General features: G+C 41.8%; 1 protein-coding gene across 33 annotated transcripts in view; it reads right to left on the bottom strand.

Annotated features, from left to right (window-relative positions):
- The window catches only part of NRXN1 (neurexin 1), a 1,287,750-nt gene that overhangs the window by 613,579 nt on the left and 646,543 nt on the right, over positions 1-27,628 (bottom strand). The gene's annotated exons all lie outside the window — the stretch shown is intronic.

The raw sequence follows: 27,628 nt of genomic DNA, 5'->3' as shown, positions 1-27,628 counted from the left end.
AAAGAATCAGTCAACCAACTACTACAAGCAGTTTTCACACCAGGATGATTGGCAGAGCCATTGAGGGAGGTGGGGCTTTGATACCTCCATGATGAGAGAAGGGTTTTCAAATGTAAGTGTGGTCCAATGGACCAAGCTGATGCACGTGATGGGGGCGGAGTCAGTATATAAGGACACCACACACCCCCATCCTCCCTCCTTTTGATGATGCATCCCTCCCTCCCACCCTAAATGCAATGTGAACCTTGTTGGTTGCTTCGGGGCTGGGTAGGAATTTTCTCCCCCTTTCCCAGGGTTTTTTTGCCTACCCCATACTGTATGAAGGGACTGGAAATTGGCTAGGGGTGGCTGTTTAATAGGTTTTACTGGCCCATATGGGGTTAAAGAATTGGTTGGTATGCACCATTGGCACCCCTTTGTGGTGAAAGGTTAGGCTCTTGAACAGCTTAGACATGTCAAGGGATGTGGAGTTGGGAAAGAACCTGCCTTGGGGTAGACCTGGCGGTTTTTCTCAACTTTATAAAATCGAGGGAGTTTGGGGGAGAGTGCCTTATGTTTACCTTCCTAGGACCGGCTGAGGATGCAATCCAAACCAGTGGATTTACCTAAGGGTTCAGTGTTTGTGCCCAAAGGGAAGGCTGAAGAGGAGGTCTAGGACTGACACCTGTCTTCAGCTGGACCCGCACTAGGCTTTCACTTTAATCATTCTCTCGCAGTTTGATGTTTAAGGTTGAAGTTCAAATGCTTAGCTTTAAATAAGATATAGGTCAAATAAATGGCCCTTTATTCATCCAATTTACGTGTCTGGTCTCTTTATTTCATGGTTGGGTATCAATGCCCCTCCAAACCTCTTGGTGAATACCATCCTTTCAAAAAATGCTATGACACATGAATTACCCTTCAGTTTAGCAGCTGATTGAGGTCCGGGCACAGGAAAGGGATCATCTTCAAGGACTAGAGTGAAGCATCCTCTCCCCCAGAAACTATAGGCCACAGCTACTATCTCTTTTGTATTGATTCTATAGTAAAAGCGAGTGTTTCCAAAAGTGATTTCACAATGTTAGCTTAGATATCCATGCAAGTTCCTCCTAGTACTGAGACACTGGATGCCAATATAACAATCTGATTCAGATTTGTTTGATTACTGTTATACATCACTGATCTACTAATCCAGCTAAACACATAATAGAAATAATTTTGGCAAGAGAAAAATGATTGGATGATTTTGCTTGTCTCCAGGAAAGAATGCTCTATATCATGGTATGTAAACACACTTCTCATTTTATCTTGGGTGCTTATATTCTGTTATTTTGATTTGGGATAACACCATATTTATGATTATTCTCATTACCCCTATTGAGACAAAACATAGGCAGAAAAAAATGTATGTAGCAAGGGGAATGAGATTCCCACCACTGTCCCTGCCTACACATCCAGACATGAATCTGAAGCTGAGTCCTGATCAGGGATGGCTTAGGGCTGGGCATGCCTTGAGGACAGTATAGCATGCGATAAAATGCGTTTTCACTTGACCATGCACTTCCCCTGCCCGTGCCCAGATTGGGGGCAAAAATGAGCGCAATAAGCTCTCAAGAAAGAAAGTACCCTGACAGCTCCTTAACTGCCTGGGAGTTGGCAGGACAGCTTCTTTATGCAAGGAAATTATGTTCTGTGCTCTCCCTGTGTCACCACTAAACTTCACTCCAAAATGCTCTTTAATCTGGTTAATTCAAGCTTCTAACTATTTTGGGTCTCTCTGTGATCTGGAACATTACAGAACGCAGGGTCCCTGTTGTGTGTTGTTAATCCTACAGCTTAAAAAAACCTGCCTTATACTAAATTAGAACATTAGTTCACCTAGCTTAGAATTGAATAGGCCATGGTTCTTTAGGAGTGCCTGCTCTGCTCTGTACCTGCTCCTCTTAATTGGAAATTTTATCAATTTCATTTTATCCTACATTTGATTCTGCTCCTCCAAAAAAATGTGATATATTGTTTTTTAAATAAATAAACGGAAACACAATTCTGCCCCTTCCTGAGAGGGTGAGCAAATTTGTCCATTTCATTGTCCCCCCACATTCATTTTTGGTGAATTTTCATAGATTGTAGTCTGAAATGAGTTGAAACAAAACTATCAGCCATTCTTGTTCTGAAGGTACTGCCAAATACAAGTGTGATCTCCTTGTAAGGTGATATCCTTGAACAGGAATTCCTCTGCAAGAGTATTGTCAATTTCTAACACAGCATTTTAAATTTTTATGTATGTTTATGAAAGCTGGAAAGTGAAGAAAGCTAAGAGAATAATCTCATTTGAAATGTTGCACAGGAGGAGAGTTCTGAGGATACCACAGACTGTCAAAGAGAAAAACAAATGAGTCTGAGAGCAAATAAATCCTGGCAAAACAGAGGCTATTTTACTTTGGACATATTGTAAGTCGATGTTACAGAGGGATCTTGTTGCACCTTTGGGTCTAACTGAGAGAAAGAAGCTGGTAGCATAAGCCTGTGGCGGCATCCACAGTGCAGAAATAATCCAGTTTGATACCACTTTAACTGCTATGGCTCAATGCTATGGAATTCAGAGATTTGAAGTTTGTTGGGGTAGAATTCCCAGAATTCCATAGCATTGTGTCATGGCAGTTAAAGCAGTGTCAAGCTGGATTATTTCTGCAGTGCTGAGAGCCCTCAGTCTACTTCCTCAGATGTAGATGATAACATTCACCTAAGTGGAAGGCAGTAGAAAAGGAAGAGTGCACTAGAGATGGATAGACCCAGTTAGGGAAGCTATGACCCTGAATCTGCAAGATCTTAACCAGGGTGTTAATAACAGGGTGACTAAGAGGGCTCTCATTCATAAAGCCACTATAAATTGATACCAACTTCATGGCAATTAACCACAACAGAGTTCCAGCTTTGTATATAGGATCTGTTCACATAGGCTGATGAATCAGATGGTCTGAGTAGTCAGTGGTGTTCAGCTCACCACTCTGGGATAAGGATACCTCCTCCCCACTAAGATCATGGGTTATCAGGAGATTGGGGTCTGCTACCTGGCTCCTATCCCACTCCCATTCTGAGATATTTATCTGGAAAAAATGATGTCATAGTTAATGCTCCACAGGAAGATTTTCTGTGATTCCACCCTACTGCCAACTACAGCAGAATGAGAAACTACATATGGTTGTGAAATACTGCTCCTTTTTCTGGAAACTTGCACTGGCATAGATTCATCTTGATATGTCACCATACACTTGCTGAGCTAAATTCCCCTGATCAGTCTCAGATCTAAAAGGGGAGACAAAGCTGTCCAAGAGCCTGGGCCTAACACAAAGCAAACTGAGGTGCTGATATTGGTTTTTCTTATTATCATTTCTATCCTCCCTGTGTTAATCATTAGCTTCCCTAGAGATACAGCTTTGTAGAGCACAATATAGAAAGCAATACACAAATGGTTCATAATAGTTTGCTGGATGAGTTGACGGCTGCTTTGCATGTCCTTTTTATTCTCCATTTTCAGAGAATTAGTGCCATTGTTGTCCAATTCAGTGCATGCAATAAAGGGTGCTTTTATGCAGATATGATGATTTGTAAATGCCTCACATTTGCTCACTGACGACTTCCTACATTAACACTAAAATGTTTATAATGAGATCTATGCACAGTCCCACATAAAGGGGTGCATGTTCGCGCTCACGCAGGCAATAATTCAAAACTTTTAGGGACTCCAGCGCACACAGAGAATTTAGTGCAAGGTTAGGGTACTGTAAGTGTGGCTCATGAACTGTATGTAGCCCTCGAATCTCCTGCAAGTCCCCAGATCTCCCTTTTTTTAAAGGCCATTTCAGCCCAAACATTAAGGAAAAGGGAATCAAAACTGTGCCAAAGAGCAGCATTTTTGTTCCTCTGACCCTCTCCAAGCTCTCCAAGAAACAGCTGAAAAATGGATAAAAACAAACCAGATATCCAAATACATGTGTGAGTTAGTGTGTGTGTGGTAGAGTGGTGTGTGTGTGTGTGTGTGTGTGTGTGTGTGTGATAAGTATAGGGAAATTATACATTCACAAAGTGGCCTCCACCCTCTCACAGTTGCCCATCACTCAAGGTAAGTAGAAGCTGCTCAGTCTTTCTGAAAATGCCTTGTTCCCACAGCCTTACACCATGCCCTTAAATAGATTACTCCTGTGGTGTATGAACAAGAATGGTAGCCAAAATATTTGACCTGTCATTTCTTCTATCAAACAGAGAATGAACAAGCAAACAAGCTCAGTGCTTGACATCTTGTTGGTGACATAAATATAAAGCTTTCTCCTCTGACAAGGTTGTTTAGTTGTGTCTGACTGTAGGATGCTCATCTCCGTAACATAGCCAGCGTTGTCAAAGATAACTCTGTGATCATGTGGCCAGTATGACTACAAAGAATGCTACTACCTTTCCATTGAAGTAGTATCTATTTATCTACTTGCCCTTTCAGATATCTTTGAACTACTAGGTTGGCAGAAACTGCAACCAGTGATGGGAGCTCACTCCTTCACATGGTACTTGGGCCTCAAACTGCTGATCTGCCAATCTTGCAACCATCAGGGTCAGTGTCTTAACCACTGAGCCACCACATCACAATGGTTGGTGACATACACAAGCACAATTCCAATTTACACTTGTGCCTGTATTTTTGGTCATTGCAGAGGTTGGTATCCCCTTTCTCCCACTGCAACAACCAACACTCCTATGGCTATAATACTCATACCCAATGGCCTTTCCATTGCTAGTGGAGAATGGAGGGGCATAGAGAAGCTTCTGACTATGTTACCGTAGCCAGATGCAGACCCAATGACATCATTTGCCGAGACCTCCAGAGGACCTCTGTGGATCTTGGTGGAAGATGCTCCCCGTTTTCATCTGTCTGTGGAAACATAGACAGATGCTTCTCCAATTCCACGTTCATCAGCCACAGAATGGTCACGTGGGGGTGGCTATTGCAACAACACAGTGATTCCTGGGGTAGTTGATGGAGGCCATGAGGAATTCTTATGTTATGCATGCCCATGCAGGATCTCAGCAATAGATTGGAGAAAGATGGCACTAATTCTTTGAAATGAAAAAAAGCTTGTCAGTATCATCCTGTCAATGGCCCACCTATTTTTCTATTTGAATGACTAGCTGCAACATAATGTATAGCATAAGATCAAAGTTCAAAGGACAGTTACAGTTACAGTTTCTTTCTTTCTTTTTAAAAAAGTAAAATATGATCATCAGGGTCTTTATATTGTCAATAGGTAAACAGCTGTATTTAGTAACTGTCTGAAATTGTTGCCCACAGCATACCACATGTATCCCATCCAGATAGAGCAGAAATTTTAAATTGGAAAGTTAGGTTGATGACTTTATCATGATAACTTTACTCACTGCAATTGCTGGCCTCACCTTCAAGTTGTCACACCAAGCAAGCCTCAATATTTAGGGCAAACTAACACTGTACATGCAGATACAGTGCCAGCTGTGAGATATGAGGAGGGGGAGAAGGAGTGGGAGGAAAAAGCCAAGGTACTTGTGTCTTCATTATTGGAAAATGAAGACATCATCTGTAGAGAGCTCTTTTTTAGCAAAGGAAAGACTGTAAGTCTAATGTGGCTTAGAAATGTGCTGATTGCATGCTAACACTGTTTACCTATCATGGTAAGCCCCATTACTCAAGATTCAATTGTGCTTTGTTTCCAGTAATTTAATTTCGCAGTGTGTCTGTTTTCCTTGAACTTCATGCCAGCTAACCCAATAAAATTGCCTGTCTAAAGTTTTGATGCTGTTCATAATATGGAAGGCTTTCACATTACATTAAAGCAAGGTTTCAATGTAAATTATATAAACCATCATACTGTTCCGAGGAAGAACCACTACAATAATAATTTTGATAGTATGCTAAACATTTATCAATGCCTTGGATGAAGAAATAAAGGGCATGCTTATGAAATTTGCAGATGACACCAAATCAGGAGGAGTAGGTCAGGATGAAAATTCAAAATAACCTGAATAGAATAGAAAGCTGGGCCAAAACTAAAAGAATGAAATTCAACAGGGAGAAATGTAAGGTACTACACTTAGGCAGGGAAAAAAATATGAAATTTACAGATATAGGATGGGGGACACCTGGCTTAACAAGACTACATGTGCAAGAGATCTAGGAGTCCTTGTAGATCACAGGTTGAACATGAGTCAACAGTGTGATGCAGCAGCTAAAAAAGCCAATATGATTCTATGCTGCATCAATAATAAATAATGATAATATAATATAGTGTATTTGTAACCCGCTTTTCCAAAATTTTGATCAAAGGGCGAACAATTATATATAAAAAACATTCCAATAAAATCAATTAAAGACAGCATTAAAAACAACACAATGATACTAACAACAAAAGGGCCAGATAGAAGGGGAAGTCGATATATACATTCTTGGGTCATCAATGAAGAGGGGTAAAGGAAAAAATGATTTTTCATGGTGGGAAGGCTTGGGAAAAGAAATACATCTTCAGGTTCTTTTTAAAAAGAGCTAAAGATGTGGTGGAGCGGAGCTCATCTGGGAGACTATTCCAAGATCTGGGGGCCACGATAGAGAATGCCCTCTGTGAGGTCCTCACATAGCGTGTCGCTGGGACCTCCAACAATTTCATTCCTGTTGACCTGAGTGTGCGGGGCGGATTATATGGGGAGAGTCGGTCCTCCAAGTATCCTGGGCCCAAGCCATTTAGGACTTTATAGGTCATTACCAACACCTTGTATTGAGCCCGGAAGTGAATAGGCAGCCAATGAAGATCTTTCAAGATGGGTGTTATATAGTCAGACCTGGAACAACCAGCAACCAATCTCGCTGCCATATTCTGCACTAACTGTAGCTTCCAGGTTTGGTACAAGGGTTGCCCCATGTAGAGCGAATTGCAGAAATCCAATCGAGTGATTATCAGAGTATGTACTACAGTTTCAAGGTCCTTCCGGTCCAGGTAGGGACGCAGCTGGCGTATCAGCCGAAGCTGATAACAAGCGCTCCTGACCATCGCATCCACCTGAGATGACAGCTGGAGCGACGAGTCCAGGAGCACTCCCAAGCTGTGGATCGAGTCCTTCAAGGGGAGTGTGACCCCCGTTCAGGACCAGGTGGCAAATCTCACCATCCAGACCCGGGCAACCTATCACCAGTGCTTCCGTTTTCTCTGGATTCACACTGAGTTTGTTTTCCCTCATCCAACCCATTACCAACTCCAAGCAGGCATTTAGAGGAGAGATGCCATCCATAGTTACTGCATCAGTCGGGGACACAGAGAAGCATATTTGGGTGTCATCAGCGTACTGATAACACCGCGTCCCGTGTCTCTGAATGATCTCTCCCAGCGGTTTCATGTAAATATTGAATAGCATGGGGGACAGAATCGCTCCTTGAGGGACGCCAGATGTAAGCACCCTCTTCTCGGAGCAAACGTCCCCTAGCTGCACCATCTGGAATCTACCTGAGAGGTAGGAATGGAACCACTGGAGCACAGTGCCCCCGATACCTAACTCCCCCAGGCGTTCTAGAAGGATACCATGGTCAATGGTATCGAAAGCCGCTGAGATGTCCAAAAGCACAAACAGGGACACGCTTTCCCTGTCCATGCCCAGACGGAGATCATCAACTAAGGCGACCATGGCAGTCTCAACTCCATAACCCGCCTGGAAGCCAGTTTGAAATGGGTCTAGAAAATCCGTTTCATCCAAGATCGATTGAAGCTGGAAGGCGACCGCTCTCTCGATCACCTTCCCCAAAAATGGCAGCAGCGAAATAGGCCGGTAGTTTTTATAAGTCAGGGGGTCTAAGGAGGGTTTTTTTAAGCAGGGTTTTAACCACTGCTAATTTTAATTTAGATGGAAATTGTCCCTCTCTTAGAGATGTATTAATTATGCGGTGCAACATAGTTAGCACTGCATCCCCCCCTGAACCGCCAGCCATGAGGGACAGGGATCAAGAGAGCATGTTGTCCTCCTAACACTTCGAAGGATCTTGTCCACTTCCTCGGTACTAACAAACTCAAAGTGATCCAGTATAACAGGGGCCACGGAAGCTCTGGACACCTCTCTAATAGATTCTGAAGAAATACTGGCGTCGAGATCAGCCCTTATCCAAGAGATTTTATCCATGAAGAAGTTGTTAAATTTGTCACAACAGGCTTTAGATGGTTCTAAAATAGGGTTCAGTGTTAGCTCCCTCACTACCCTGAACAGCTCTGCCGGATGCGACTCCGCGGACACAATACGTGCAGCATAGAATGAATGCTTTGCTGCACCTATTGCCACTCCGTAGGCCTTGAAATGAGACTCTAGGAGTGCCTTGTCGGCTAAGTGCTGGTGTTTTTGACAGTTGTGCTCTAGTCGTTGCACAGCCCGCTTCCTTTCCCTGAGGTCTTCTCTATACCAGGGTTGTTTTTTGGAAGCAGGCCGGAAAGGATGCTTGGGAGTGATACTGTGTATAGCCCTGGAGAGATCTATATCCCAGATGTTAGTCAGGGCATCAACAGAATCGCCGTCAGTTCCAGCCATATACCCCTCTAGGGCTTCTTGGAACCTTTTGGGTTCCATCAGCCTTCAAGGGTGGACCATTCTAATAGGTCCACCACCCCCAGGAGGGCTTAAGGTAGAAGCCTTGATTCGAGCCTCAACCAGAAAATGGTCCGTCCATGACAGGGCAGAGATATTAGAGATCTCTGCCCACGGAGACTCCATGTCCGTACTAAAGATCACATTGAGGGTATTACCAGCGCAATGCGTGGGCCCCGAGACCAATTGAGACAGGCCCATGGCAGTCATGGTAGACATGAACTCCCGAGCCGCACCTGTTGGATTTTGACTGGCCTCAAAAAGGATGTTGAGGTCCCCCAGGACAAGAAGCCTCGGGGACTCCAACACCAGTTCCGAGATCAGCTGTGTCAGCTTGGCCAGGGAGTCTGTTAGCGCACAGGGTGGCTGGTAGACCAACAGAATCCCCAGACTGTCTCTGGCCTTCAGGGTCAGGTAAATACACTCAATTTAATCCATTTTCCAGACAGGGTTCCTGGTTAAGGAGAGAGTGTTTTTATGAATCAAGGCAACACCACCACCCCGCCCACCTAACCTGATCTGGTCCTTAACTGAGTACCCAGCTGGAGGGCCTGTGCCCACACAGCCTTGCTCTCAGGCCCAAGCCAGGTCTCAGTAATGCACGCCAGGTCGCAGTTTTTATCCTGCAAAAGATCGTAGATTATGTGGGTCTTGTTTTTTACAGACCTGGTGTTGCACAGGAGCAGAAACAGGGTTTGTGGTACAGCTGGGCTGACCCTCAGATCTCTTTGGTTAGGAGAGTGGATGGAAGGAGACATAGATATTACACATCAATCTCGCCTTCCTTTTCGACAAAATTCCACTCTCCTATCACCATACCTCCCCTTGCTCTGCACAACCTCAATAGGAGCTTCCATTATATTCACATTAGCATCCACCACATCCTCAAGCCAACCATATCCCCTACCCACCCCCATGCCCATCAAGGGCAAAATTACCCCATAACAAAACAAAACAAAAAGAAACAACATTCCCTAATAACAACAACCCAATGAAAACCCCCAATAGAGGTATAGTCATCTCTGCCAAAGCCTGCTGCTGCCTCACAAAATTACAAATCCCAGGATCCTGCAGGATGGAGCCATGGCAGGTAAATAGGTGTCAAGCTACATTATTTCTACAGCATAGATGCACCTAAGAGGGTTTTTAAAATTTTGTTTTGTTTTTAGTTTAACTGCCTTCTGTTTTTAAAAGTTTGTAAGTTGCCTTGAATCCTCTGCTGGAAGGAAGATGGGAAATGAATTAAATAATTGAAACATGTTAACAAACAAACAAACAAACAAACAAAAACCTTGATGGAGCAGAGGAAAGGCCTGTCTCCTGCAGAGCTTGAAATTTCCCTCTTTTTTGGACTACAGTTCTGCAAATCCTCCAGTCACCTTGGTCACTGGTTAAACTCTGAGGATTCTGAGTTTTGCAGTCTAAACTGGTCCTCATTCGAGCTACTAAAAACCTAACCTGGGAGACTAGGGTTGAAATCCCGACTCGCGCACAAACCCAGTGGGTGACCTTGGACAAATCACATTCTCAGCCTCAGATGAGGGCAATGAATAAATCTGAATAAATCTTGCCAAAGGGTCACTATAGGTTGGAAATTACCTGGAGACACACAATAACAACATTTCTGTCCTCTGCCTGTTTGTTCTTGTTGGAATATTTGGGATTGTTGGAATATTTGGGATTGGTTATAAATGTGAGGGAAACTCACACATTTCTCAGCAAAGTGCTTTATCTTTGCTCTGGGCTAATCTCTGTTCTTCACGCAACCCAACATGCAAGCCAGGAAATACATGTAGCAACGTTTTTCTGTTTATCATCATCAACAACAACATTATTCTCCCATCTCTCCCTGACTGACACTCTTCTATAATGTTACAAGAAATACTCGCACACTAGTCCACCAAAATGGCATGTACAAAAGAAGTGATCAGGTTGAAGCAGGTACTTGGAATGGTTCATTTCCTTGATCGACACAAGGAGGTGAAGGAAGATTGCAGCAGAATCTTCTGCCATTAATTAAACAGTTGGTCAGAATTCAGACTGAAACCCAAATGATGTCTTTAGTCCCATCACTACACTTGGATTATGATCTCCAGCTGGATTAATGTCAGTGTTCTTTCCCCTCTTCTCTTGCAATTGTTTTCATCCCTGCCTGAGAGCCATGTGAATACTTGGTAGAGACATTGCTCACCAAGAGCTCCATCTTTGTGCTCCAACAACTGTAGCAGCATCATTTAGGAAAGTAAGCAGGGTCTTATCTCACATCTCCATGAAGTACATGGATGACCCCCGGCCATTTGCTATCACATAGCCTGACAGGCTTTGTGACAAATCTCTGATATGCTTTTTGTAGAATGAGTAAGATATATGTAAAACTTCAGGGGTTGGAAAGATCTTCTAAAAACAGAGGCCCAAATCCTGATTTATTTCATCTGTATGCTGCCTTTCTCTCAGGAAGGACTCAAGGCAGGTCACAGAAATGTCTGGCTATGTCCCTGTAGTGAGATGTAAAATGATTATAGCAGTGTAGAGACTTCCAGAAGACCCTGCCAGATCTCTGATGTAATTTCATGTCTGGCTATGAGGAGATACTTTTGTGATCCTGTCCACTCTCCACAAAGCAGGGAATGACCATTTGGGGAAGGGGGCTTCAGAAGCTCTTTACTAAGGGGGTGCTTTGGGCACTGCAGAGGGAGGAAGAGAAGATCAACCCTCACAACACCCCATACTGGTCATACCAGAACATGCATGTGTCCCTAACAGAATGCCAGAATGATTTCCCCACCTGCTCAGGTGCAGAGATTGTGAAGGGAGTCAAAAGACTAATGACAGGCAGCAGATTTCATCTACTTTCCCTTACTACTGCTGTGTACCTCTGGAAAAAAAATGCAAACACTGGCATAATGTACCTACAGGATTACACCCACAGTTCATTAGTGTTATAAGTCCAAGATACACAGACACCCCTTCCCAACTTAGGCCCGGGACAGACGGGCCAAAAGCGGTGTGCTGTTGCTGATAGTAGGGTTCCAGAGCATGCAGCATCTGCATGCTCCAGAACCCTAGCACGTGATGGCAGTGGCATCATGGCAGCCTCTCATCCATACAGGGGCTGCCATGATGCCACTGCTGTACAGCGAACAGACATCGCTGGCAGGAAGTGGCAGTGCCCCTTCCTGCTTGCCATGCTGCAAAAAAGCTGCTCTAGGCAGCGTCTTTTTTGCTGTGCAGTGTTGCCTTGCGGTTTGGTTGCTGCGGCAACGCTGCACAGCAAATAGGGGTGGTGTTTGAACACCAGTGTGTACTGCCCCTTAGTTAGCATTATATAACTCTCTCTCTCTTGAATATAGAAGAGTAAGCACTTTCATCTTTCTTAACAGTAGCTATTCTGGGTGTCACTATATGTGTGATGGGGAGAAAAGGAATGGCCAGTGATCTGAGCAGGTGGGGAAATCATTTTGCAATGGGGGCAGGTTTCCTCTCTGTTTAGTTAATAAGCTGCTCATAAGGAATCAAAATAGCGGATAAGGGAAAGAATGAACACAATGGGAAATTCTATCCAGCTCTCCAACCCCTATTCATGTATATCCAATTATTAGTCAGAACTAGAGCAGACACATACTATGTATTCTTATCTTCTATTGTACAGTGCGCCTGCATCATATGCAGGCTTTCAGCATACGCTGAAAGCCATGCTGGGAGAAGGGGTGATGCGTCCCATAAGGAATAATAGGGTGTGAGCCTGTGGTGTGCACGCACCACCGCATGCATGAGCCCCATTCATTTAAATAGGGCTTGAGCATAGGCAGAATTCCCTTTACACGCAGGGCGGGGTGGGTGGGTCCAGAATGGATCCCCCACATAAAGGAAGGGCAGACTGTAACTCGCCTCGATCCGTAGAGAGAGGCAGGATATAAATATATCATCATCATCGTCATCTTTGAATTACCATTGATTGATACTAACAATTGGATTGTCCCCTGTAGGTACATAGGCTGAAATTCACTATCACTGTTACAGATGTGTAACTTATATTTTCTCCTATATGTTTCCAATATATCTCTGAATGTAATAGTTGTGACATAAAGAAGTAGGAAAATTAAAATTATACCTTTAAATTACTGTCATGGCCAGCCAAGATCAGCTCTCGGAGGATGAGGAGGAGGATGAGCCTCCTCCAGAGCAAGAGCTAATTGAGGCTACACCAGGTGATAATCCTGCTCTGCCAGGTCCCAGCTGTGATCTCCCAGCCCCAGAGGAGGAGGCCCAACCAGGTCCTAGTGCTAGTGAGATGCCTCCTGTAGTGCCACAGCCTAGTGGTGACTCTGGGGAGGAAGCTTGCCTGGATGTGCCTACTTACAAACAGAGAAGGGCTGAGAGTGCTTGCAGGTGCAGATCCAGGAGGATTGCAGAGAGGCAATTAGCCAACCAGCCTCAGGTGGCATGGGGGAAGTTTCCCTTATTTAAGCTGTAGAGAGGCCTCAACTCAGTGCCAGAGTTTATTGCATGATCCTTTGGTGTGATTGCTGCCAGCACTGGCTCCTTGTATCTTGACTCCTTGTTGCTTTGACCTTGGAATGGATTGGACCCTTGTTATCTTCTGGCTGCCTTAACCCTGGACTGATTGACTACTCTGACTCCCGGTATCCTGACTTTGGCTTGGCTTTCGGACTGCTCTTACGCTTACTCCCTGCAAGGTCTGTGTTCTGCTTCCACTTGCTGGGCTAAGCCATTCTTATTGCTGTGTGTCTGTGTGTGCTGGCTGCAGTCTTGGACAATTACAATATCACACCCACAGCCTAAATTGGCATAGTTTCATGTGGTTAAACTGAAAATTTGGTAGGATGTGATTTTTTTAAAACAAATTTTAAAAGAACACAATTTTAGTTTTTTTAACAATAAATTTAAAAATTTTAAGATCTTCATTTTTTAAACCTGAGCCCACTCTTTTTTCCTCCCACTGAGCCTTACCCTGCTCACATCTCTCTTGAACTGAGCTCCAGCATTTCAATGGGACACAGGCAAACCTCCCAAGGCAGATGTTTGGAGAGCAGTGGTGTCACACACGCCCCCTTGGGTGTCACCTGGGGCAGCCCACATCCCCAGCACCCCCTAATGATGCCCCGGTTGATTGGAGAGCAACACCCTGCTCCTGGTAGTGAGCTCGAGTGCAAGCAGTAATTTCAATAAGGAACCTGCTTCTGAATGTCACGATGGAGATTGTTGGAGGAAGGGAGGTGAAAATGTAAGTTTGATGGGAAACCACATTGCCCCCCTGTTACAGTAGCTGATGCCCATTAAAGCAGGATTGGGGGATCAGGTTGGGAAATGGGATATAGTTAATTATACTTAAGTAACTGGCTGATCAAGAATTTTGACCATCATTATTTGTGAAACATTGCTGCATATTTCTCTATTCCAACAGGAATGGTTCTTAATAATTAAATTTATGCTAATAGGACAAAAGGAGGAGGGAGAGATCAACTTTAGGATGGTGGTAAGACAAAGCCTTTCAACACACAACTTGGTTGATTCTGTCTCTCAGGGTTTTTCATTTTCATAAACATGCTCTTAGCTGTACATCACAACATGTTCTGTTGTTAAGCATTAAAAACGTATAAAAATAGGAAAAAAACAAACAGAGAAACAGATTTATTTCCATGCAAAATGCAACTCCAGAAATCTCAGAGACTTCCCGACTCTAACATTTTGTTAATAAGTTAAAGTGGAAGGCATGTGTATTGACAGAGATTAAGCAGATTTAAAACTGGAGCGCTCTGTTTGTCCAACAGACTGTGAGTGGAAGTTGCTGGTGCATGTTAAATGTAATGTAATTGCCATGTAAGTGTGTGCAGTAATTAATCTGCTATGGAAGAAAGGAGATACCAGACATTGTATATGGGGAGGGAAAGGAGACATGGAAATGAGAAACCACCATTCCTTGGTTAAAAATTTCCAATGTCTCTTGCCAACAGAAAATGACCTTTATACTCCTTTGCTCCATTTTGAAGTTATTGGAGAGCAGGTATACAAGCATAAATATGATACTTATATCATGTTTAGCAACTAGTGATTTATGACAATTAAAGTCCATCACAGAGTTCCAATACAATTTTGTTAAGGGTTCTTGAATGGAGCGATATTTCCAATTTACTGTTTCAGTTTCTGACTTTCCCTCCCCTTTTCTGGTTTCTTACATTTCTTATGTCATTGCCTGCCTACCTGTCTAGTTTATACTTTCTGCACATTTTTAACAAAAGCCAATTGTTGAATCCCCAGAAAATGCACAACCAATATTCTGGTTTATTGGAGAGAAATATAAAGACCCGTTGTTTTTCTTGCTACATGATTAAAGAAATTTCACCTATGCAGTAGCATCTGTCAAGGCCCAACAGGAAAACAACAATTGGAAAGCTTCTTTATAATATTTATATTGCTTATATTTGGTTCTGCTTGTTTTCCCCAGTTCTATTGTGCCCCTCTCTGGCAGTTTAAATTTGAGATTTTCCAATTCTTTATGTGAATCTTCTCTAATAAGTGCAGAAAGGGGAACAGTCTGTGAGACCAATTATTACTTCAGAAGCCTTTCTCTTCATCTAAATCCCAGAAAAAGCTGACTTATTCATGATTTCATCTCACTGAAATAAATTTACTGGGACAGTACTATCTTCTAAAACACACACACACACACACACACACACACACACACACACACACGTTCATCACACTGATTAGGACAATAAAGAAACCTTTGTTTAAAATATGCATAAGACTCTGAAAACTGTATACAGTGGACCCTTGTTATACCCTGGGTTTTGGTTCCAAGATCCCTGTTGGACAACAAAATCCATGGATGCTCAAGTCCCATTAAATATAATGACATAGCAAAATGGTGTCCCTTATAAAAAATGGAAAATCAAGGTTTGATATTTGAAATTTATACTTTTTTTTGAATATTTTCAAACTGTAAATGCTTGAATCCATGTATAAGAAATCTGTGTATAAGAAGGGTCCATTGTACTTGTATTTGTGTGTTTATAATATTCTTGTGAAAGCACAGAACAAATATTTTTGGACAACTCCTCCCAGAGTCTCAGTAACTATGCTGACTGGGGGATTGTAGGAGCTGTATTTTTTTAAAAAAGCCCCTTTCCCCACATCTCTGTTAAGAATACTATACAGTGAGGCCTACGCATTAACTGGCATTCAGGTCACCCCCCCCCCCCCCCAAATTGAAGTGGAAAAACCAAAAATAAAAACAACATTTTTTTTTACCCAATAGACCTGCTTTAGGAATCTCTCGATTTTCCAGTGCAACTCTGTAGTCAACATCTGCTGGAATTTGACCATAGAAATGTGCTGGATGACCTACAAATGCCTAGAAAAGTATTCTGAAGGTATAGCAAGGGATATAATAGTGCCACTGTATTCTGCCTTGGTCAGGCCTCACCTGGAATACTGTGTCCAGTTCTGGGCACCACAATTCAAAAAGGATGTTGACAGTGTCCAGAGGAGAGCCATAAAAATGGTGAAGCATCTGGAAACCATGCCTTATGAAGAAAGACTTAGGGAGCTAGGTATGTTTAGCCTGGAGAAGAGGCAGTTAAGAGATTATATGATAGCCCTGTTTAAAGGGGTGCCACATTGAGGAGGGAGCAAGCTTGTTTTCTGCTGTTCCAGAGAATAGAACCCGGAACAATGGATGCAAGCTAGAGGAAAGAGATTCCACCTAAACATTAGGAGGAATTTCCTGACAGTAAGAGCAGTTCGATTGTGGAACACAATCCACCAGAGTGTGGTGAAGTCTCCTTCTTTTGAGGTTTTCAAGCAGAGACTGGATGGCCATCTGTCAAGGGTGCTTTGATTGCAAGTTCCTGCATGGCAGGGGTTTGGACTGGATGGACCTTGTGGTCTTTTCCAACTCTATGATTCTCTCTACGAGTCTCTAGGTCCTTCAGCACATCATCTTGCAGAGGTTTCTATGATTCTATGAGGTTGACCATAAAGTTTCACTGGAGGACCTAGAGATTCCTAGAGAGAACATATTAATAAAATCTATGAACAATCAAATCCACAAAAGTCAAAGCTGCAAATGTGGAGAGCTGACTGTAAATGAATACATAAAAACAAGTTAAGCATTTTTTTTTCTTTTTTAAAATCTATACCCTCCCAAAGCACAGAAGTGAGAAACTAATGACAGGAATCCACATCAGAACAGACGCTCTGAAATATCTTATGAAGTTATTTGGCTGATATATGGGAAGAATTCAAATGGCAACCTTGAAGGATTATACAGGTCACCTAAACACCAGAATTCAATGAGCAAGCTGCAGGCAATTTGGAAGGGAATTGCACAGATTTGGGTCTACTGCTGGGAAGACTCTTTCCCCAGTGTGTTCAAACTCTACTTGTTTTAATAAGCACTGGAGACAGAATCCTGAGATATTGGGCATATGGTGGCCATTCTATTGATGAAAATTTCCTCAGTAGCATCTCTAACATTTTACTATTCTATTAAATTTAATATTCAATTTTTTTGCAATCCAGTGTTGATGCTTTGCCTTTCCCCCTACGTTCCCCTTGCTCTGCCACAGCATACTTGCACCCTGGCAGTTAGTGCCTTCATTCTGCTACTTGCTTCTGTTCACTTTGACATAGAAGTCCTGATTTTCCATAAGTCTTTACGAAGTCTTTAGATGGCCAGCCCTGTTCTTGGCCATTTAGTACAACAGCTGCCGCACACTTCCCACCCGCCTCCCAACTCCTCTGGCCTATTAAGATGGTTGGCTGGGTCAGACTCAGTAATCTGCTGTAATCAGTAATTTCAAAAGAGGAATTTGCAGATCCAGCATTTAAGTGCCAATGTTTCATTCATCCAGTAGGTTTAGTAAATGCACAGAATTTCAAATCCCTTCTTCATACATTCAGTCACAGAACATTTGTGTATGTGAATGTGGTTTTAATCACGTTCATAGAATCATAGAATCGTAGAGTTGGAAGAGACCACAAGGGCCATCCAGTCCAACCCCCTGCCGTGCAGGAAATCTCAATCAAAGCATACCCGACAGATGGCCATCCAGCCTCTGCTTAAAGGCCTCCAAAGAAGGAGACTCCACTACACTCCGAGGGAGTTTGTTCCACTGTTGAACAGCCCTTACTATCAGGAAGTTCTTCCTAATGTTGAGGTGGAATCTCTTTTCCTGTAGCTTGCATCCATTGTCCTGGGTCCTGTTCTCTGGAGCAGCAGAAAACAAGCTTGCTCCCTCCTGAATATGACATCCCTTCAAATACAGTGGTACCTCGGGATAAGAAATATCCAGGTTATGAAATTTCCGGGATACGAAAAAATCCCATTGGAAATAATTGTTCCGGGTTACGAATGTTGTTTCGGGTTACGAAAAATTTTTTTGGTGCTTTTCGGCGCTTTTTCGCACGAAACGCGGCTTTTCCCCATTAGCGCCTATGGCAATTCGGCTTACGAAGGCTTTTCGGGTTACGAAAGCGGCCGCGGAACGAATTACTTTCGTAACCCGAGGGAGCAGTGTATTTAAATAGGGCTATCATATCACCTCTTAACCTTCTTTTCCCCAGGCTAAACATCCCCAGCTCCCTAAGTCATTCCTCATAGGACATGGTTTCCATTTTAGTCGCCCTCCTTTGGACACGCTCCAGTTTCTCAATGTCCTTTTTGAATTGTGGTACCCAGAACTGGACACAATATTCCAGGTGGGGCCTGACCAGAGCAGAATACAGTGGCACTATTACTTCTCTTGATCAAGAAACTATACTTTTATTGATGCAGCCGAAAATTGTGTTGGCCTTTTTAGCTGCTGCATCACACTGTTGACTCATATTCAACTTGTGGTCTACTTGGACTCCTAGATCTCTTTCACATGTAGTTTCATTCAGCCAAGTGTCCCCCATCCTATATCTGTGCATTTTATTTTTCTGCCCTAACTGCAGTACCTTACATTTCTCCGTGTTGAATTTCATTTTGTTAGCTTTGGCCCAGCTTTCTAGTCTATTCAGGTCATTTTGAATTTTGATCCTGTCCTCTGGATTATTAGTTATTCCTCTTAATTTGGTGTCATCTGCAAATTTGATAAGTATGCCCCCAATTCTGTCATCCAAGTCATTGATAAAGATGTTGAATAGCACTGGGCCCAGGACAGAGCCCTGTGGGACCCCACTGGTCACTTCTCTCCAGGATGAAAAGGAGCCATTGTTGAGCACCCTTTGGCTTCGGTCAGTCAACCAGTTACAAATCCATGTAACAGTTACTTTGTCTAGCCCACATTTTACAAGCTTGTTTGCAAGAATGTCATGGGAAACCTTGTCAAAGGCCTTACTGAAATCAAGATATACTATATCCACAGCATTCCCTTCATCTACCAAGTTGGTAATTTTATCAAAGAAAGAGATTAGATTTGTCTGGCATGACTTGTTTCTCTGAAACCCATGTTGACTTTTTGTGATTATGGCATTGCCTTCTAGATGTTCACAGACTCTCTGTTTAATGATCTGCTCCAGAATCTTTCCTGGTATTGATGTCAGACTAACTGGACGATAATTGTTGGGATCCTCTTTTTTCCCCTTTTTGAAGATGGGGACAACATTTGTCTTCCTCCAGTCTGCTGGGATCTCTCCAGTTCTCCAGGAGTTCTCAAAGATTATTGCCAATGGCTCCGATATTACATTTGCCAGTTCTTTTAATACCCTTGAATGTAGTTCTTCTGGTCCTGGAGACTTAAATTCATTTAGATTAACAAGGTATTCCTCTACTATATCTTTACTTATTCTGTGCTGAAATTCACCTATTCTGTCCTCAGCTCCATTATCCTCAGGTTGAGCTCCCTTTGCCTTTTCTGAGAAGACTGAGGCAAAGGAGGTGTTGAGTAATTCTGCCTTTTCTCTGTCCCCTGTTAGCATTTTGTCATCTTCTTCATGCAGTGGCCCTACCACTTCCTCCTCCTTCCTTTTGCTGCAGATATATCCAAAAAAGGCCTTTTTATTGTTTTTAACCTCTCTAGCAAGCCTGAGTTCATTCTGTGCTTTAGCTTTTCTGACGTTACCCCTACACATGCCTGCTATTTCTTTGAATTCCTTTTTCCTGATTTCTCCCCTTTTCCATTTCTTATACATGTTCCATTTAAAACTTAGTTCAGTTGAAAGTTCCTTAGTCATCCATCCCGGTTTCTTGAGACATCTCCCATTTTTCTTTCTCACTGGAACTGTTTGAAATTGTGCCTTCTGTATCTCTCTTTGAAAAACTCCTATCCATCCTAAACTCCCTTCTCTTTTAGTATTTCTGAAAACAGGATCACCCTCAATACTTCTCTAAGTTTACTGAAATCCACTCTGCTAAAGTCTAGAATGCATGTTTGACTATGCCTGGCTTCTCCTTTCCACTGTATAACAAACTCCAAGAGAACATGGTCACTTCCACCTAATGATCCCACCACTTGCACCCCATTAACCAAGTCATCCTTGTTGGTTAGGATCAGATCTAAAACAGCTGACCCCCTTGTTGCCTCTTCCACGTTTTGGACAATGAAATTGTCTTCGAGGCAAGTGAGGAATTTGCTAGACCTTGAGGATTTGGCTGAGTTTGACTTCCAGCAAATATCAGCATAGTTGAAGTCACCCATCACCATACATCTCTCAAATAACAAAACCAAATAGAATAGATCGAATGAATGAATAGGATTTATAAAAATATTGATTCACCATTCAAACACCTGTTCCATGGATCTACTTTAGTTGGGACTACCAATAGGATTGAGGGTTATGGCTGCAACAAAGGACATACCCACTGTTTTTTGTGGGGTTTTCAGGCCATGTGGCTACGTTCTAGAAGATTTTCTTCCTGACGTTTTGCCAGCATCTGTGGCTGGCATCTTCAGAGAATGCTTGTCTGGAAAAAGTGGGTGTGTGTGTATATACACACACACACATACATACACACACACACTGTGTGAGCCTGGGAATGCAGGAGTGATTTGCATCTATATACCCACTTTTTCCAGGCAAGCATTCTCTGAAGATGCCAGCCACAGATGCTGGCAAAACGTCAGGAAGAAAATCTTCTAGAACATGGCCACATAGCCCTAAAATCCCACAAAAAACTATGGATGCCAGCCATGAAAGCCTTCGACTTGACATACCCACTGATTTCCTGAATTCTTCAGTTTCACCTGCACTGGAGAAATACTCTACTTTGTCACAACTTCAACTGCCATGGCTCAATGCTATGGAATTCTAGGAACTGTAGTTTTATGAAACATAGAGCCTTCTCTGTTAGAGAGCTCTGATGCCACAACAAACTGCAGTTTCCAGAATTCCCTAGCATTGTTCCATGGGGGTTAAAGTGGTGTGAAACTGGGTTATTTGTGCAGTGCAGATGCAGCCTTAGAGAAAAGGTAAAAGACTATGGGGAAGACATATGGAGTTATGTGCCATCAAGTTGTTTCTGACTTATGGTGACCTTAAGGAGAACTTATCATGGAATTTTCTTGGCAAGTTTATTCAGAGGGGATTTGCTTTTGCCAAGGAGACATAGCAGTAATTAAAATTATGCCTTGGTAAGAGAATACTGTTTCTATGTGTTAAATTCATCACCCTTTGGCAAGGTTGCTGGAATTAACTACTGCACACTGATTTGGACACAATACACAATAACTGTGTTTTCATCTGGCCTAATGTTAATTTTCTTGGCACTTCAGATTTTGCTCTGTCCTTTGAAAGAGAACTTTTCAGTCTTCCTAACATGCAAAAGCCTTCTCTATTGACCTTGGCAGGAGAAAACACACACACTCATAGAGTGGTAAAAATTAATAAGGGGTGCCTTATATAAAACAATAGGAGCTAATCTAATGGAAAATTGAAATCATTTGCGGTTCAGTTTCCACCTGCAGAAACAGGCAGCTCCTTCAGTAAATCATTCAGGCTAGCTCATCCTCTTTGCATGACACAAGGGAAAAGCAAAAGACAATTTGTTCTTTTATAATCAGTGGCAAACAGTAAAGGACAGCTGGGTAAAATCGAATAAACTTGCAAAAATTGTTCCTCAATGTTCTACTACCCATCATCTGTGCATTACACTATGTAAATGAAATCACTTGCAAATTAATCTGTGAGGAATAGGGATACACTTCTTTGCAAATTTCATTCTCAAAGGAAGGCATGAGTAATTTTAGCAATTTTTCCCCCAGTGTAAGAAAGCCTTGAAAATCAGACAGTTTTCAAATACTGTTTTGCAGAAAACAAAATTTTCTATGCAGCAAACAGCATTTTCTCTGCTGAAAATAATATTTATATGCAGAAATGTTTTTTTCCTCTGAAGAAAATGCTTCTTTCCTGAAAAAACTGATGCTGTAGTAGCAGTGTTGTTCTGTGCACATTGTATCTTTCAGTAAAGCACAGAAAATAAATACTATTTTCTATGCAGAAAATGATGTTTTCTAATCAGAAATACCTGATGCAAATTTTATACAGAATTAAGTTCCAAACTACAAAGATTATTGTTTGTCCAGGATTATTCTTCTCAAGGTTTCCCAATACTTGAGAAACTGTTAAAAACCATTTTCCAAATATTCTTTCTATCCCTGATCTGCATATTGACTTCCAACGGGTCTCAGGTCACATCACTACTGTCAATTTCCCCATGGACTATAACTTGAACAAGATACACAGGAATGCTTCTAATAAATATTGTTGACATAAGATTTTTTTAAAAAAACGTCTGGTTATTTGCAGCACTGTAGAACTGGCAATAAAATAATTTGGCTATTCAATAGAGCATTGTTTGACCTTAACTCTTGTGAACTCTTTTCTTCACTAATATGATCACAAGGAGAATGCAACTTTATGCTTCCATTTTCAACTAACTATAGTTTAGTGTTTTAACAGAACTTGGACAAACTGTGGTTTACTGAAAATAAGCAAACCTATTGTGGCATATGAAGTTAGCTTGTGGTAGGGATATGTGAGCCTGTAGTTACGAACAGAGTTGAGAAGGGACACTAAATAAAGGTTAAAAGAAAATAGAAACAAAATCTTCTCATCTCTTCCTTGTAGCTACATATGATGAGATGGACAGATACAAAGCTGATTCTCATTCATATAATGCTCAGACATAATTCAGAATTATATCTGAAGCATGTCATTGCGAAGAAGGTAATAAGGCAAATAAGTGATAAATGGGGGTAAGCAAGCATTCTTGATTATCTCCACAGACATTTATGCAGTACTCAAAAGTGATGATTCCACATGTCTGGGCATTTGTCTGTTTCCTATAGAAAAGGAGAAGCAAACCTTCCCAGCTGTTCCTGAACTCCATCCATACCCTCTGGCTTTTTCCCCTTTGCCATCACAATTGTACCATCTTTGAGCTTTTTCCTTTCTCTATACAGTGGACCTTTGGTATCTGCTGGGTTTTGATTCCAGGACCCTCTGTAGATACCAATATCAAGTCCCATTAAATACAGTGGCATGCTGATGGTGTCCCTTGTATAAAATAGCAAAATCAAGTTTTGCGCTCTCTCTCTCTCTCTCTCTCTATATATATATATATATATATATATAATATTTTCAAACTCTGGATGCTTGAATATGTGGATAAAAAAATCTGTGGCTATGAAGGGCTTCCATATTCAACTCTTTTCCCTACTCAGCTGCAATTCTCCCCAAACTCTGAATGCTTTTCCTTAACAGATATTCCAGCTACTCAATCTATCCACTTCCTTCTCAACATTTTCCCTTTCATAATCCCATTCTGGTTTAAGGAAAACACCTTTCCTTTTCTCACCTTTTTCTTATCAAAATTCTCTCAGCCCTTAAAGAGCATGACAATATGTCATGAGCAATAAAAGGATTCTTTTTTAAAAGTGGACACGTATGGATAGGATGTCCCAGACTGCTGCTGCACTGCAGAATTAATGCAGCTTGACACTGCTTTATCTGTCACAGCTCCATCCTATGGAATCCTGAGATTTGTTATTTCGAAAACATGCAAATACAGGCACTTCAGTGGGAAGGTAACAGCGTTTTGTGACCACATGATCACGGGGTCATCTTCAAACAACACTGGCTCTTTGGTTTAGTAACAGAAATGAGCATTGAGCACCACCCTCTACAGTTGGTTATGACTATACATTCATGTCAAGAGTAAACCTTTACCATTACCTTTATGCTACATTGCATTTTCATCATCATCATTTAACAGCTGTTTAAAAACTTGTTTTAAATTAATATGTTTCAAGACTGTATTTTTATCATAATCATTATTATATTTTAACAGGCTTTTAAAAATTGCTTTAAATTGGGTTTTTTGTGTGCTTTCAAGTTATTTCTGACTTATGGCGAGATTAAAACAACCCTATCATGGGATTTTCTTGGTAGGGTTTGTTCAAGGGGGTTTGCCTTTGCCTTCCTCTGAGACTGAGAGTGTGTGACTTGCCCAAGATCACCCAGTGGGTTTCCAGGACCGAGCAGGGATTCAAACCCTGGTCTCCCAGAGTCCCAGTCAAATACTTAAACCATGTGGGCTCTCAATTAATGTATTTTAACTTAATATGTTTTAATATGATTTTTTTTAAAAAAAACATTATTCTGTGTTATTGATGTTTTTAAAGTATTGTGAGCCACCTTGGAGAAAGACTGGATATAAATTAATTAAATAAATATACCTAGATAAAAGGTTAAAACAAAAAAATTGCAAAATATCTTTTTTCATGGGCACAAGGCAAGCTGGACAGAAACGGAAATAGGAGAGGACTGGGCCACAATGATCCCCTCCATCTCCAATATCAAAATATAATAGGAGAAAGGCATACCCTCCCGGCAAAGGTCTTAACGTTGAATGACACATAACTTTAGCCCCTAAATCTGTCTCCCTTGTGGCCATTCAGAAGAGAAGATTGCTACAAGTCTTTACAATTTAACTCCTTGGTTTTAAAAATGTTGATAGGTTTGTTTTAGTGCTTCCATTTGAATCCCCAAAGTTAGAAACCCTGTGGGAAAGAATGTGATTTTGCACGGAAATGTTATTATTATGGAATTTAAAATGCAAGGGAAACAAAGGAACTAGGCTGGATATTTCCGTCTATTTCAAATGCAGGGATCCCTCCACTTTCCCTGAGCCTGTGCCAAGAATGATATTTTGTGACATAATAGTGCCCTCTAGTGCTTTTATTAAGCATGGCCTCTTTAAAATTAGGTATAATGCTCATAAATGAAAACAAGCACAGGGATAACCGTTGGCTGAACAAAATTGCATTAAGGTGAGTGAACAGCCTTCAAGTCATAGAGAGCCTTTCTGCAGCTTGCCTTCAAAGCAGGATAAGACTGAGGTGGAATGCCATCTAGGGATGGTTTTTTTAATTGCATTTTCCACAATGTCAGAACCAAATACACACACACACACACACACACAATATAACACCTGATATTAAGGTGAGAAGGTGGCCTGAAGTGGTTGGCCCCAACTCGAATAGACCCACTGAATAAATGATTGAATGGTGGATGCACTATACTTTTGTCAATGCTTTGATTCAATGGGTCTGTTCTAGTTGGGACTACAAACTGGATTCAGATCATGATCAAGAGCTGTGCATAAATATGTGAAATGGGAGATCTGACACTAGTCCAGATCCTATACTGAGTTGTGTAATGTAAAAGTTTCATGGGTGGAATGGTGCTATGTCTCTTATCTCACTTTCTGCTTCCATTCAGTGTTTAGACTAGTGATGGTGAACCTATGGCACACGATAAATAAATGGGTTTTGGGTTGCAGTTTGGGCACTCGGTCTCTAAAAGGTTCACCATCACTGGTTTAGATACTCCATCCCCTCAACAACCATTTAAAAGCTTGTGGAGAAGAGGGAGAACTGGAGAAGTGCCTGGCTATGTTGCCATACCTTGATGCAGAATGCAGATGATGTCATCATCTGCATCCAGATATGATGTCATCATTCACTGAGATGTACGCATCATCTGGCTATGAGGGCATGGCCATATGTTTCTCTGATTCCCTTTTCTCTCTGCCACTGGCTGTGGAAATAGGGCTAGCAAAGCAAAATAGGGGGTTAGGTGGGGGCTTTGGTCATTGGAGGGGGAGAAAGAGAATACTAATTTCCATAATGAGCAAAAAGGGAAATATGCAGAGGTACATGGGACTTATACTTATGTATGCCACAAATAGAATGCTGGTCATTGTGTGCATCATCAAGTTAGATCTGAGCGATGAATCTGCTTGTGGCTAACCTGAGGGTAGGGAGCGGGTCTAGCTACATGAGGTCAAAATGAAGAAATCATCCCCCCATAGGAATTCTACCAACCAAGTGAAATTTTCCTCTAGTCTCCAAATTTCTAGTATCACAGTAATTTAAAATATCACTTTACCTTTAAGAAAGGGATTTGTACTTTGGTGAAGTATTCAGCCTCACCAAATTTCAGATCCCAGGATCTTGTAGGATAGAGTCATAGCAGTTAAAGTGGTGTCAAACTGCTTTAAATCTGCAGTGTGGCTCTACCCCATGTAGGATTGTGGTCTATAGGTGGTGTTAGTGATGGTTAACAACAACACTACATTAAAGGTATAAAAGGCATTTAACCAAATGCATGTGCACTAGTGTGAACATTTAAATTCTGGCTGGGAGTATCCAAAAGCGCTGCTGTTTATAATTGGCCAGGAGGTACAAAGCACAGCTGAACGCAGCTTGAATCCCTAGCAATTAATATTTTCTGACACAGAAACTTAAGATGTGGGGATACTATTTTTAGAGTCACGTTTCTCATCACAGTGACAATTTACATGATAAAAAATAATATAAGGAATCTTAGATAAAGCTGAAACAAAGTGCCAAGGTCAGCTCATTATCTTTAGTTGAAAAGCTGGTTTGTTTAAAAAAAACAACACAAAGCTTAGGGATGGCTATACATGGAAGGATAACATATTTGATGTTGTTGGTTTTTACCCTATCAGTAGCATGCTATGAAAAAAAGTCCATTAAAAAAAACTGGTGTCCTTCACCTCTGTGTAAGAAAAAACGTTCTGTCAGGACTATCGCTAAGCATCTATATGCTCTGGATAGTTAGGGCCTAAATCTGTACTGCAGAAATAATGCAGTTTGATACTGTTTTAACTGCCATGGCTCAAATTTTGGGATTATGGTATTTTTAAGCTTTTGTATGTTTTTAATTTTAGGGGCTGGTCAGATGAGGGGAAAGGGGCGGATAGATGCACTCAGAAAAAGGAGATGTGAAACACGGCTTCTGTTTCTGCTGCTGCCAAGGCGCTATTAGCGCCCTGGAGCAGTGCGGTGACGTCCATTGTGCACTGCGCCATTTGGATGGGGTGCACAATGCACGTCTTAAGGCCCATGCACCAAAATGGTGCTGGGAAAGCACCATAGGGCTCTGCTCTCCCGAGCCCTTAAATTGGCCCCAGGATGACACTTATTGCCCATCTGTATTGGGCCTTAATTTTATATTATTTTAACTAGGACATTTTAATTGTTTTTTAAAAATGTTTTTAAAGTACAGTGCACCTGAACCATATGTGGGCTTATCATATGCAGACTTAAAGTCACGTGGATGGCGAGCCCAATACGGTGAATGGGGTGTGTGCCCATGGCATACGCCATGGCATGCGCCGTGGGGGCACACCCCATTCAAATGAATGGGGCTTGATTATAGGCGAAATTTGCCTTACACAATGGATCCTTTGCATAAGGTGAGGGTGCACTATATTTTTATCTTGTGAGATGCCTTAGGTCATTTTTTGGGAGGAAAGGTGGCATAAAATTGAAATAAATGAATAAAATTTGTCAAGTTAGAGCTGACTATAAATTAGCAAAACCAAGACTGTGTCTGCTGCAGAACAATAGCTCACTATATTTGTTTTTGGGCTTGGGCCTGCTTCCCAGTCTTGAATCTTGGCTTTCTTTTTGGGTTCTTCTCTTTGGTTGCTCTCTGACTGCTTTTGATCTTGTGTATATTGCCTCTTGTGCCT

The sequence above is a fragment of the Sceloporus undulatus genome, chromosome 1, assembly GCF_019175285.1.
Source record: "Sceloporus undulatus isolate JIND9_A2432 ecotype Alabama chromosome 1, SceUnd_v1.1, whole genome shotgun sequence".
NCBI lineage: Eukaryota > Metazoa > Chordata > Lepidosauria > Squamata > Phrynosomatidae > Sceloporus > Sceloporus undulatus.
This window is presented reverse-complemented; position numbering and strand designations above follow the sequence as displayed.